This window comes from Hordeum vulgare, chromosome 4H (genome assembly GCF_904849725.1).
Source record: "Hordeum vulgare subsp. vulgare chromosome 4H, MorexV3_pseudomolecules_assembly, whole genome shotgun sequence".
NCBI classification, from domain to species: domain Eukaryota; kingdom Viridiplantae; phylum Streptophyta; class Magnoliopsida; order Poales; family Poaceae; genus Hordeum; species Hordeum vulgare.
This window is the reverse complement of record NC_058521.1, coordinates 20,095,938-20,109,435: the sequence shown is the minus strand read 5'-3', so window position 1 is coordinate 20,109,435 and position 13,498 is coordinate 20,095,938. Positions and strand designations below refer to the sequence as shown.

Here is a 13,498-nt window from a genome sequence, read left to right as displayed (position 1 = left end):
CTTAATGCTTGTCACTAGGACTCGAGTGCCATGATTTCAGATCTGAACCTACTATATTTCCATAATCATGAGAGTGTGTTGGGGATAATTCCCCTCACATGAGGCGGCCAGCTTAGGCCAGGTCACCCAGGACATGGGCCTTGACGTAAGTTGTCCCATGAAGTACGGGTCTCGCTTACCTTTTCGGAAGACAAGGAAGGTTGGACCAATGGTCGGTCCAAGAAGACACCGACACGAAGACTAAGAGACGTAAGCCGACGAGTCTAGTATCAGCTTGTCTTGTTGTAAATCTGTGGGACTTAGCCTAGTATATAAAGGCAAGCCCTGGGTCCAAAGAGGGCCAAGTTAGAAACCAAAATATCTACCTATAGACGCGTAGCGTTCCCCATAAAAAAAACTAAACCCAGCAAAAATATCGGTTTTGGTTTTGGGCTTCATTTGCGATTTTGATATCTCACAACCGTATTGTCAGAATCACGATTCTGAATCGGATCGGAGCCGCGGCGACAGGATCGCAAATCGTAGAATCTTCACTATGAGGATCGTAAAAACGTAGATTCTATGAACCAAAATGGTAGAATCAGAGGGGTTTGTTTGGATCGTAAAGTCGTAGAATCGCACAACAAAATCGCGATTCTGACAACCTACTCTATCCACATCCTAGCCGAGGGAATGGGAAGGTCGTGCCGCCCCTGTTTCTTTTTCTTTTTTTAGGCCTTTCCTTTATAATTTCCGCTCTTTCGTGTTACGGCAGTGTTGTAGAACGTCGCATGGGAAACAAAAAATTTCCTACGCGCACGAAGACCTATCATGGTGATGTCCATCTACGAGAGGGGATTTCCGATCTACGTACCCTTGTAGATCGCACAGCAGAAGCGTTAAGAAACGCGGTTGATGTAGTGGAACGTCCTCACGTCCCTCGATCCGCCCCGCGAACCGTCCCGCGATCCGTCCCACGACCCGCTCCGATCTAGTGCCGAATGGACAGCACCTCCGCGTTCAGCACACGTACAACTCGACGATGATCTCGGCCTTCTTGATCCAGCAAGAGAGACGGGAGGTAGATGAGTTCTCCGGCAGCGTGACGATGCTCCGGAGGTTGGTGGTGATCTAATCTCAGCAGGGCTCCGCCCGAGCTCCGCAGAAACGCGATCTAGAGGTAAAACCGTGGAGGTATGTGGTCGGGCTGCCGTGGCAAAAGTTGTCTCAAATCAGCCCTAATAGCTCCATATATATAGGAGGAGGGGAGGGGAGGCTTGCCTTGAGGCTCAAGGAGCCCCAAGGGTTGCGCCACCAAGGGGAGGAGGAGTCCTCCAATCCTAGTCCAACTAGGATTGGAAGGTGGAGTCCTTCTCTTCCTTCCCACCTCCTTTTTTTTTCTTTTCTCTTTGATTTTTTATCTATGGCGCATAGGGCCTTCTTTGGCTGTCCCACCAGCCCACCAAGGGCTGGTGCGCCACCCCCAAGGCCTATGGGCTTCCCCGGGGTGGGCTGCCCACCCCGGTGAACATCCGGAACCCATTCGTCATTCCCGGTACATTCCCGGTAACTCCGAAAACCTTCCGGTAATCAAATGAGGTCATCCTATATATAAATCTTGGTTTTCGGACCATTCCGGAAACCCTCGTGACGTCCGTGATCTCATCCGGGACTCCGAACAACATTCGGTAACCAACCATATAACTCAAATACGCATAAAACAACATCGAACCTTAAGTGTGCAGACCCTGCGGGTTCGAGAACTATGTAGACATGACCCGAGTGACTCCTCGGTCAATATCCAATAGCGGGACCTGGATGCCCATATTGGATCCTACATATTCTACGAAGATCTTATCGTTTGAACCTCAGTGCAAGGATTCATATAATCCCGTATGTCATTCCCTTTGTCCTTCGGTATGTTACTTGCCCGAGATTCGGTCGTCAGTATCCGCATACCTATTTCAATCTCGTTTACCGGCAAGTCTCTTTACTCGTTCCGTAATACAAGATCCCGCAACTTACACTAAGTCACATTGCTTGCAAGGCTTGTGTGTGATGTTGTATTACCTAGTGGGCCCTGAGATACCTCTCCGTCACACGGAGTGACAAATCCCAGTCTCGATCCATACTAACTCAACGAACACCTTCGCAGATACCTGTAGAGCATCTTTATAGTCACCCAGTTACGTTGCGACGTTTGATACACACAAAGCATTCCTCCGGTGTCAATGAGTTATATGATCTCATGGTCATAGGAACAAATACTTGACACGCAGAAAACAGTAGCAACAAAATGACACGATCAACATGCTACATCTATTAGTTTGGGTCTAGTTCATCACATGATTCTCCTAATGATGTGATCCCGTTATCAAGTGACAACACTTGCCTATGGTCAGGAAACCTTGACCATCCTTGATCAACGAGCTAGTCAGCTAGAGGCTTACTAGGGACAGTGTTTTGTCTATGTATCCACACATGCACTGTGTTTCCAATCAATACAATTATAGCATGGATAATAAACGATTATCATGAACAAGGAAATATAATAATAACTAATTTATTATTGCCTCTAGGGCATATTTCCAACAGTCTCCCACTTGCACTAGAGTCAATAATCTAGTTCACGTCACCATGTGATTCCAACGAATCCAACACCCATATAGTTATGGGGTCTGATCATGTCTTGCTCGTGAGAGAGGTTTTAGTCAATGGTTCTGAAACTTTCAGATCCGTGTGTTCTTTACAAATCTTTATGTCATCTTATAGATGCTGCTACTATGTGCTATTCGGAAATACTCCAAATATCTACTCTACTATATGAATCTGTTTCACTACTCATAGTTATTCGGATTAGTGTCAAAGCTTGCATCGACGTAACCCTTTACGACGAACTCTTTAACCACCTCCATAATCGAGAAAAAAAATCCTTAGTCCATCAGTTACTAAGGATAAATTTTGACCGCTGCTAGTGATTCAATCATGGATCACTCTCTGTACCTCTCAACAGACTTTGAGTCAAGGCACACATCAGGTGCGGTACCCAGCATGGCATACTTCAGATTCTACGGCCAAGGCATAGAAGACGACCTTCGTCTATTCTCTTTATTCTGCCAGGGTCGGGTTTTGAGTCTTACTCAAATTCACACCTTACAACGCAACCAAGAACTCCTTCTTTGCTGATCTATTTTGAACTCCTTCAAAAACTTGTCAAGGCATGCATCTTGTTGAAACTTCTATTAAGCGCTTTCGATCTATCTCCATAGATCTTTGATGCTCAACGTTCAAGTAGCACAATCCAGGTAGTCCTTTGAAAACTCCTTTCAAACAACCTTGTATGCTTTACAGAAATTCTACATTACTTCTGATCCACAATATGTCAACCACATATACTTATCAGAAATTCTATAGTGCTCCCACTCACTTCTTTGGAAATACAAGTTTCTCATAAGCCTTGTACAAACCCAAAATCTTTGATCATCTCATCAGAGTGTATATCCAACTCTGAGATGCTTGCACCAGTCCATTGAAGGATCGCTGGAGCTTGCATACTTGCTAGTATCTTTAGGATTGACAAAACCTCTTGGTTGTATCACATACAATGTTTGCTCAAGGAAACCGTCGAGGAAACAATGTTTTGACATCCTATGTGCAATATTTCATAAATAATGCAGCAACTACTAACATAATTCTGACAGACTTTCAGCATCGCTACGAGTGAAAAAGTCTCATCATAGTCAACTGTTTGATCTTCTCGGAAACATCTTTGCGACAAGTCGAGCTTTTCTTAATAGTGACTTATCACCATCATTGTTTGTCTTCCTTTTAAAGATCCATCTTTACTCAATAGTCCTATGACCATCAAGTAGTTCTTCCAAAGTCTACACTTTGTTTTCATACATGGATCCTCTCTCGGATTTCATGGCCTCCAGCCATTTGTCGGAATCCGGGCCCACCATTGCTTTCTCCATAACTAGTAGGTTCATTGTTGCTCAACAACATGACCTCCAAGACAGGGTTACCGTACCACTCTGCAGTAGTACGCGACCTTGTCAACCTACGAGATTTGTAGTAACTTGATTCGATGCTCGATGATCACCATCATAAGCTTTCACTTCAATTGGTGTAGGCGCCACAGGAACAACTCCCTGCGCCCTGCTACACACTGGTTGAAGTGATGGTTCAATAACCTTATCAAGTTCTACCATCCTCCCACTCAATTCTTTCAAGAGAAACCTTTCCTCGAGAAAGGATCTGTTTCTAGAAACAAACACTTTGCTTTCGGATCTGAGATGGGAGATGTACCCAAATGTTTTGGATATCCTATGAAGATGCATTTATCCGCTTTGGGTTCGAGCTTATCAGAGTGAAACTTTTTCACATAAGTGTCGAAGCCCCAAACTTTCAAGAAACGACAGTTTAGATTTCTCTAAACCTCAGTCTATACTGTGTCATCTCAATGGAAATACGCGGTGCCCTATTTAAAGTGAATGCGGTTGTCTCTAATGCATAACCCATAAACGATAGTGGTAATTCGATAAGAGACATCATAACATGCACCATACCAAATAGTGCGTGGCTATGACATTCAGACACATCATCACACTATGATGTTCCAGGTGGCATGAACTGCGAAACAATTTCCACATTGTCTTAACTACGTACCAAAACTCGTAACTCAAATATTCATTTCTATGATCATATCGTAGACAGTTTATCCTCTTGTTACGACGAACTTCACTCCGAAACAGAATTGAACTTTTCAATATTTCAGACTTGTGATTCATTAAGTAAATACTCTTGTATCCACTCAAATCGTCATTGAAGTAAGAACATAATGATATCCACTGCGTGCCTTAGCACCCATTGGACTGCATACATCAAAATGTATCACTCCCAACAAGTTACTATCTTGTTTCATCTCAATGAAAACAAGGCCTTGCTCATGTGGTATGATTTGCATGTCACTAGTAATTCAAAATCAGGTGAGTATAAAGATCCATCATCATGGAGCCTCTTCATGCAATTTATACCAACATGACTCAAGCGGCAGTGCCACAAGTAAGTGGTACTATCATCATTACCTCGTATCTTTTGGCACGAATATCATGAACATGTGTAACACTACGATCGAGATTCAATAAACCACTGAAGGTGATTATTCAAGCAAATAGAGTAACCATTATTCTTTTAAATGAATAATCGTATTGCGATAAACACGATCCAATCATGTTCATGCTTAACGCAAGCACCAAATAACAATTATTTCGGTTTAACACCAATCCCGATGGTAGAGGGAGCGTGCGACGTTTTGATCATATCAACCTTGGAAACACTTCCAACATGTATCGTCACCTCGCCTTTAGCTAGTCTCCGTTTATGCCGTAGCTATCATTTCGTGTTACTAATCACTTAGCAACCGAACCGGTATCCAATACCCTCGTGCTACTAGGAGTACTAGTAAAGTACACATCAACATCATGTATATCAAATATACTTCTTTCGACTTTTGCCAGCCTTCTTATCTACCAAGTATCTAGAGTTGCTCCGCCTCAGTGACTGTTCCCCTCATTACAGAAGCACTTAGTCTCGGGTTTGGGTTTAATATTGGGTCTCTTCATTAGTGCAACAATTGTTTTGCCGTTTCACGAAGTATCCCTTCTAGGCCTTGCCTTTCTTGAAACTTAGTGGTTTTACTAACCATCAACTATTGATGCTCCTTCTTGATTTCTACTTTCGTAGTGTCAAACATCGCGAATCGCTCAAGGATCATTGTATCTATCCTTGATATGTTATAGTTCATCACGAAGCTCTCACAACTTGGTGGCAGTGACTTTGGAGAACCATCACTATCTCATCTGGAAGATTAACTCCCACTTGATTCAAGCGATTGTCGTACTCAGACAATCTGAGCACACGCTCAAATTGAGCTTTTCTCCTTTACTTTGTGGACAAAGAATCTTGTCAGAGGTCTCGTACCTCTTAACAAGGGCACAAGCATGAAATCACAATTTCATCTCTTTAGAACATCACTTATGTTCCGTGATGTTTCAAAACGTCTTCGGCGCCTTGCTTCTAAGCCATTAAGTATTTTGCACTGAACTATCGTGTAGTCATCAGAAACATGTATGTCGGATGTTCACAGCATCCACAGACGACGCTCGAGGTGCAGGACACCGAGTGGTGCATTAAGGACATAAGCCTTCTGCGCAGCAACGAGGACAATACTCTGCAAAGTTTTCTACTATCAACTTTAACTAAATTTTCTCTAGGAACATATAAAAATAGTAGAGCTATAGCGCAAGCTACATCGTAATTCGCAAAGACCATTCGACTATGTTCATGAAAATTAGTTCAATTAATCATATTACTTAAGAACTCCCACTCAAAAAGTACATCTCTCTAGTCATTTGAGTGGTACATGATCCAAATCCACTATCTCAAGTCTGATCATCACGTGAGTCGAGAATAGTTTCAGTGGTAAGCATCTCTATGCTAATCATATCAACTATACGATTCATGCTCGACCTTTCGGTCTCATGTGTTCCGAGGCCATGTCTGCACATGCTAGGCTCGTCAAGCTTAACCCGAGTGTTCCGCGTGTGCAACTATTTTGCACCCGTTGTATGTGAACGTTGAGTCTATCACACCCGATCATCACGTGGTGTCTCGAAATGAAGAACTGTCGCAACGGTGCACAGTCGGGGAGAACACAATTTCGTCTTGAAATTTTAGTGAGAGATCACCTCATAATGCTACCGTCGTTCTATGCAAGATAAGGTGCATAAAGGATTAACATCACATGCAATTCATAAGTGACATGATATGGCCATCATCATGTGCTTCTTGATCTCCATCACCAAAGCACCGGCACGATCTTCTTGTCACCGGCGTCACACCGTGATCTCCATCAAGTTGTCGCCATCGGGGTTTGTCGTGCTACTCATGCTATTACTACTAAAGCTACGTCCTAGCAATATAGTAAACGCATCTGCAAGCACAAACGTTAGTTTAAAGACAACCCTATGGCTCCTGCCGGTTGCCGTACCATCGACGTGCAAGTCGATATTAACTATTACAACATGATCATCTCATACATCCAATATATCACATCACATCGTTGGTCATATCACATCACAAGCATACCCTGCAAAAACAAGTTAGACGTCCTCTAATTGTTGTTGCATGTTTTACGTGGTGACCATGGGTATCTAGTAGGATCGCATCTTACTTACGCAAACACCACAACGGAGATATATGAATTGCTATTTAACCTCATCCAAGGACCTCCTCGGTCAAATCCGATTCAACTAAAGTTGGAGAAACCGACACTCGCCGGTAATCTTCGAGCAACAGAGTTACTCGTAGCGATGAAACCAGTCTCTCGTAAGCGTACGAGTAATGTCGGTCCGAGCCGCTTCGATCCAACAATACCGCGGAATCAAGAAAAGACTAAGGAGGGCAGCAAAACGCACATCACCGCCCACAAAAACTTTTGTGTTCTACTCGAGAAGACATCTACGCATGAACCTGGCTCATGATGCCACTGTTGTAGAACGTCGCATGGGAAACAAAAAATTTCCTACGCGCACGAAGACCTATCATGGTGATGTCCATCTATGAGAGGGGATTTCCGATCTACGTACCCTTGTAGATCGCACAGCAGAAGCGTTAAGAAACGCGGTTGATGTAGTGGAACGTCCTCACGTCCCTCGATACGCCCCGCGAACCGTCCCACGAACCGTCCCGCGATCCGTTCCACGATCCGCTCTGATCTAGTGCCGAACAGACGGCACCTCCGCGTTCAGCACACGTACAACTCGACGATGATCTCTGCCTTCTTGATCCAGCAAGAGAGACGGAGAGGTAGATGAGTTCTCCGACAGCGTGACAACGCTCCGGAGGTTGGTGGTGATCTAATCTCAGCAGGGCTCCGCCCGAGCTCCGCAGAAACGCGATCTAGAGGTAAAACCGTGGAGGTATGTGGTCGGGCTGCCGTGGCAAAAGTTGTCCCAAATCAGCCCTAATAGCTCCATATATATAGGAGGAGGGGAGGGGAGGCTTGCCTTGAGGCTCAAGGAGCCCCAAGGGCTGCGCCACCAAGGGGAGGAGGAGTCCTCCTCCAATCCTAGTCCAACTGGGATTGGAAGGTGGAGTCCTTCTCTTCCTTCCCACCTCCTTTTTTTCTTTTCTCTTTGATTTTCTATCTATGGCGCATAGGGCCTTCTTTGGCTGTCCCACCAGCCCACCAAGGGCTGGTGCGCCACCCCCCCAAGGCCTATGGGCTTCCCCGGGGTGGGCTGCCCCCCCGATGAACATCCGGAACCCATTCGTCATTCCCGGTACATTCCCGGTAACTCCGAAAACCTTCCGGTAATCAAATGAGGTCATCCTATATATCAATCTTGGTTTCCGGACCATTCCGGAAACCCTCATGACGTCCGTGATCTCATCCGGGACTCCGAACAACATTCGGTAACCAACCATATAACTCAAATACGCATAAAACAACGTCGAACCTTAAGTGTGCAGACCCTGCGGGTTCGAGAACTATGTAGACATGACCCGAGTGACTCCTCGGTCAATATCCAATAGCGGGACCTGGATGCCCATATTGGATCCTACATATTCTACGAAGATCTTATCGTTTGAACCTCAGTGCCAAGGATTCATATAATCCCGTATGTCATTCCCTTTGTCCTTCGGTATGTTACTTGCCCGAGATTCGATCGTCAGTATCCGCATACCTATTTCAATCTCGTTTACCGGCAAGTCTCTTTACTCGTTCTGTAATACAAGATCCCGCAACTTACACTAAGTCACATTGCTTGCAAGGCTTGTGTTTGATGTTGTATTACCGAGCGGGCCCTGAGATACCTCTCCGTCACACGGAGTGACAAATCCCAGTCTCGATCCATACTAACTCAACGAACACCTTCGGAGATACCTGTAGATCATCTTTATAGTCATCCATTTACGTTGCGACGTTTGATACACACAAAGCATTCCTCCGGTGTCAGTGAGTTATATGATCTCATGGTCATAGGAACAAATACTTGACACGCAGAAAACAGTAGCAACAAAATGACACGATCAACATGCTACCTCTATTAGTTTGGGTCTAGTCCATCACATGATTCTCCTAATGATGTGATCCCGTTATCAAGTGACAATACTTGCCTATGGTCAGGAAACCTTGACCATCTTTGATCAACGAGCTAGTCAACTAGAGGCTTACTAGGGACAGTGTTTTGTCTATGTATCCACACATGCACTGTGTTTCCAATCAATACAATTATAGCATGGATAATAAACGATTATCATGAACAAAGAAATATAATAATAACTAATTTATCGTTGCCTCTAGGGCATATTTCCAACAGGCAGGTCATCGAGAGATGCCAGACCAAGTCTATGCCAGTTCTATGACGGGACCACCCACCGCCGGCTCGATCTTGGGGACGAACGTAGCCGGTCCTCGACGTTCCCTCCCGTACGTGCGTTTTGTGAGGCATCTACGACGTCAAGGATGTGCGTTTGGTATTCAAACACCACACCAACCTTTCATGCATATGCACAGGCCACAACGTGTAGGGGAATACCCGCTTATCCGTGTTATGACAGCCCTTCGTCGTCATGTTTTTTAGTTTACAATGCTTAGAAGTTGAGATTTTTAAAGATCTAAACGAAGACATAAGTCATCAAAAGTCATGGTATTCTCAAACTTTATTCATAAAAGGTACTCCCTCCATCCCAAAATAAGTGTCTTAAGCTTGGTACAATTTTGTACTAAAGTTAATACAAAGTTGAGACAATTATTTTGAGACAGAGGGAGTATGAAATATCAAACACAAAAATGAAGTATCAAAAGAAAAACACAAGAAAGAAGGAAAATAAAGGAGTGGCACAATAGTAACAAGAGTCGATAAACGACTCTCGGTAAAGTGAACCTGTACTGAGCGTTACTCTCGGTAAAGTACCTAAACCTAGATGGGTATTCAAACACCACACCAGACTTCCATGCATAGGCATGGGCCACACACATGTAGGGTATGGTTCCTGCCCCTGCACTACTAGGGAAAACCCTACCAGTAGCACCGATAGGAGTGCTACTGCTACGACGCTACAACTAATTTTTAGGAGTAGCGATCTTTCCACCTAAAACTACTGCACGGGCAGGACACCGGACCCACGCCGAAGCCACTTGATTTAGAGCTGCTTATCATTGCTGGTGAGGGGAAGGGTCATGGCCGCCACCTCCTTTGCAACGGGGTGATCGCCCCCTCCTCGCATCGCAAGCTCTATCGATGCGCTACTGCTACGACGCTACAACTAATTTTTAGGAGTAGCGATCTTTCCACCCAAAAGTACTGCACGGGCAGGACGACGAACCCACGTCGAAGCCACTTGATCTAGAGGTGCTTATCATTGCTGGTGAGGGAAAGGGTCATGGCCGCCACCTCCTTTGCAACGGGGTGATCGCCCCCTCCTCGCATTGCAAGCTCCACAAGATATGCGCATCGAGCACAAGCTCAACTCCGTCCATACGGAGTCGCCCGGCCACCGCGTCACGTGAGATCACACGTCTCAAGGTTAGCATCATAACCGTTCATTTATGCCAATGCCTCGAAATACCACCCCTGCAACCTATATGACCGTAATGCATATTACGGGAATTATTGGAACAACAGGTTGCTGAAGTGGAGCAAAGGCGGCAGGTTGAGGAGCAAAGACGCCAGGCTAAGGAGGAGAAAAGAGAGAAAAGAGAGAAGGATAGCGTAGAAATGAACGAAAGGTTCAAGCTTCTCTAGAAAAAACTAGAAGTAGAACATTTTCTAGATTTTGCCTCATTCATTATTTAGCGACGAAAAATGATAACGTGACTATACTATCATAGGCTCTGATGCAATCTCAAGGCGTTGGAAATGACGCCCCCCCCCCTGCTCCAAGAGCTTAACCCGATGGAAATGATGCTCCTCCTCTTTCTCAAGATGGTTGTATGAAGATGTGAACCTCTATGTGATGTGTACGTCTTTTGCAAGTAGTGAACTTTCACGAGTAGCAAACTTTCACAGAGTGTTTGTAGTGGTTATATGTGGACAGGGAATCCAAAAATATAACATATATCCATCAAGTACATATATATCCAACAATATATAGATATCTCCACCAAGTGCATACATATATATCCAACAAATTCGAAGCCAAAAGCAAGTTCACGGGTGCAAATAGGTAAACATAAGCTCCATGAGCTCCACCGGCATGAACATAACATGTAAGTGCATCAAGTTCGCATTTTATAAAAGCGTCTGCAAAATAACCACAAAATATATTTCATCAGTTATATAAAAAGAATAACAAAATGAGACAACAATAGAAAAGAAATAACATTTATCCCAATGTATACTAACCGTGCACAAGATATCATCAACCCCAAAATAACGAACATCTGGACGAAGATTATCAGATTCCTCATGCCACCAAACCAAGTCTGACATACACCCTTGCTTACTCGCAAGTGAGGCCTTGTTGTGGGGTGCGCCCGCCTGACATGTTTACGGAGCGCACCATAGGTACCAGAAAATGCGCATGCTTCCCGCGAGCAGCTTCTTGCTTCTCGTCCAGGTACCGTCTGGCATCTTTGATGATCTCCCAGCCCTTCACATCACCCCTACACAATGGGCACATCAATTGGTTCGAGTTGGATACCTCAGCTGACTCCACTTGCCCACTCACTTGTCCCATGTGAGCTTCCAATGTTACTGGACCTTGATTATAGTTAGTTCCTTGTTGTCCAGAAACGGCTGCAGAACTACGAATGACATGTTCATGACTGAGATTTTCACGGAATTCAGGTACATCTACCAATAGCCTGGGGCTCCCTGTACTGTGACTGAGACGGGATCTCTGTGAAACACCTTGGTTACTTGTATCTCCAGGCAAGGAAGAGCTTGGCTGTGATGAACTGTCCATGCGGTTCGCTTTCATTTTCCTGAACCCGTATAGGCATTCTGAGTGTCCATAGCTTGTATGGCACATGTAGGATCTGCATCCTTTGTCTTGAGAACTGCACAACAGAAGTACAGCATTGTGAGGATGGTCCATGCAAATTGGACACCGAGCATCATCCCATTCCTTGTGGAGTGCAGCAATCTCGGCATCTGCACTTGGCATCCTGAACAACTTCTTCTCTGGATTTGGTATCTTGGACAAGCTGTTCTGGTACCAATTAGAAGAACAAAGCTAATCAATTTAACATCGAAACATGTATAGCAACGATTACAGCTTCACTGAGTAAAGATTATTCGAGATGTATACACAATTATCAGAAAATGTTCAAATCAGAAAGGTGGGCAAAGAAAAAAACAAAACTTACATAACCAGCTTCAACGGTGAAGGTACAAAATAATTTTTATACATATACATAAACTAACACATTTGAGCTTCAGTCAATGCAATCCAAGTTATAAATAAAACTTAGGTACCGTACACTCAGGATTTCAATTAAGATAGTTAATTTGCTCCTTGCAGATATTGAATCTAACTATCCAATTGATCCATATGTTGAACCAACAGCATTCATATTACTTCAACCAGAGCGATGGAATCAACTCTAACAAGAACTGACAAAATTAATACAAGAGACTAGATGATTTGATATATACTAGCCCCCTGTTATGCCCAAGACCAGTATAATTAGGTGCTCTGGTTCAATATATGTCCTAGTTCGATGAAGTGGTAGCACAAAGTACATATGCAACCAGAGCGGTTCAATATGTGTAGTAATTGCAATCATGTTATTTCTACTTATTTATCCTCGTTTTAGTAACTCATTGCATGCTCTTCAAATAAGTTAAGGAAACCGCTGATAAGATTCAGTTCACCTTAAAACAGTAGTAGTAGATTATAAATTATACCATCAGAAAGTTATCTATCCTCATGGAACCTTAACACCTTACTGACTCTCATCCTATGCTACCAAAAAATGCCCAACCTTATCCCGGGGAGAAGGAGGCGGCGATTCCTAGGCCACGGAATGGCCCAGATCCATGGCCGGATCTGGACGCCGTGCGTCGATTTGCGGCGGTTTAGTTTGGGATTAAGCAACCGCCGGACAGCCAAGAGGCCATACCTCAAATGGTAACCGCCCAAGGCTGCGGACGGAGACGGAGACGGCGACTCGGGCGAGGGGCAGAGAGGCCGGCGGCGAGGCGGCCGGTTTTGGTAGTCAGGACTCGGGACGACTCTGGAGAGGGAGAGGGAATGGAAGAGGAGTGAATGCTACTGTACATCAACAAAGCGGTACCTCTGGCAGCAGTAATTGTGTTGCCCGACGAGCTTCAAGCCTTCAATGCAGGTGCTAGTCCATGTCGCGGCTGGACCGGATCAGCTGAGTGCAGGTGCCCGCCCACACCATGCCACGGATCCAGAACGGCGCCGATGCAACTGCGGCGTGCTTGAGTGCTTTGCGGAGGAGGGGTTCGTGCAAGTTCCCGCCCACACCATGCCACGGATC

The 13,498-nt window shown here is 44.7% G+C and overlaps 1 pseudogene; it reads right to left on the bottom strand.

Annotated features, from left to right (window-relative positions):
- Positions 1-11,117: 11,117 nt before the first annotated feature.
- Positions 11,118-13,210, bottom strand: LOC123450202 (annotated as a pseudogene).
- Between the last annotated feature and the right edge of the window lie 288 nt (positions 13,211-13,498).